We start from the raw sequence: 1,455 nt of genomic DNA, 5'->3' as shown, positions 1-1,455 counted from the left end.
AGGTCATTTTTCCACAGTTCAGTTCTCTGAAAACTTCCATCTCCCACTGAAAGTCATAGTCCAGGAGTGAAGCAATCACATGCTAGAACTTCAGGGCCAACTGGAAAGTCATTAGGAACACATGCATTGGTGGATCTTATTTATCCCACAAGCCTGAAAATGCACAGTCCTGAAAAGGTGACCTCTCTGTGCACATAGGTCATTTTATGAAGAAGAGGGCTCTATGAAGGGGGCTGAGGCTTGATCACCAAAAATCCGCACAATGAAAGCAAACATTAGTGAATACTGAGCACTAGAATTCAAACTACCTGATGCTTTAAAGAGAGGTGCCAGTTTTCAAGGCCATTTTGAACATCGCATTACAGAAGAATTGTTTTTAAAAATAAAAAAGGATTAAGGGAAAAGAAAAAGAATTAAAAGAATATCTAAACTGTTGACTGACCCCCTGTTTGTTCCTGATAAACTTCAATCACATCTTCCTCCATTCCCAGTTCTTTTGGAGTGTGATTATCAGCAATTCTCTGTCCTTCACGGAGAAACCTGAGTGAATTCATTGGAACTCCCTGTCTTTGATGGTATGGTTCTTTACGTTTCTTCAGATGTGTTGTCATTTTCACCTTAAAGTGTATCTCACTGCTATCCTGTCCAGTGACTTTGAGTTTAATATATTCTCCTTCCTTCTTATCCCCCAAGTCCTCAGTTGAAGGTTTTGCCTCCTGGTCAGACATGGTGGTGGTGGCTTCACCCTGGGGGTCTCCACACTGCAGCGACCTCGGCCAGGCAGAATCTCGCTCCAAGGTTTACAAATCCGTCTATCTTCCCCCACAGCACAACACCACGGCTGAAGGGACTTCTGCAACGCCTCAGGAAGATCACTTTAAATGGAGAGAATTTCTAAACAGGCTATAGATTCCAAGTTCATTCCCTGTTCATTGATTGTTGTTGTGAAGTGCCGTCGAGTCAGTTCTGACCCGTAGCGATCCTGTATAGGGTTTCTGAGGAGTAACTGGTGAGCTTGAACCACTGACCTTCAGTTCAAATGGCTTTGCAGTCTGGCGCATTAAACCACAGCACCAATTCATCCTCTGTTGTCAAGGACTTCATTCTTCTTGGATCAACTATCAACACTCGTGGAAGCTGCAGTCAAGAGATCAGACGACGTATTGCATTGGGCAAATCTGCTGCACAGGAACTTTTTTAAGTGTTGAAGAGCAAAGATGTCAGCTTGAGTACTAAGGTGCGCCTGACCCAAGCCATGGTATTTTCAATAACCTCATACGGATGAGAAAGCTGGACAGTGAATAATGAAGATCGTAGAAGAATTGATACCTTTGAATTGTGGTGTTGGAGGAGAACACTAAAAGTGCCATGGACTGCCAAAAGAACCAATAGATCTATTTTGGAAGAAGTGCAGCCAGAGTGCTCCTTGGAGGCCAGGATGGCTAAGCTTCATCT

At 43.5% G+C, this 1,455-nt stretch overlaps 1 pseudogene; it reads right to left on the bottom strand.

The window, feature by feature from the left end:
* Positions 1-425: 425 nt before the first annotated feature.
* LOC102811795 lies at positions 426-728 on the bottom strand (annotated as a pseudogene).
* Positions 729-1,455: the final 727 nt, after the last annotated feature.

The sequence above is a fragment of the Chrysochloris asiatica genome, unplaced genomic scaffold (genome assembly GCF_000296735.1).
Source record: "Chrysochloris asiatica unplaced genomic scaffold, ChrAsi1.0 scaffold00134, whole genome shotgun sequence".
NCBI lineage: Eukaryota > Metazoa > Chordata > Mammalia > Afrosoricida > Chrysochloridae > Chrysochloris > Chrysochloris asiatica.
The sequence above is the reverse complement of the archived record's forward strand: the minus strand, read 5'-3'. Positions and strand labels throughout refer to the sequence as shown.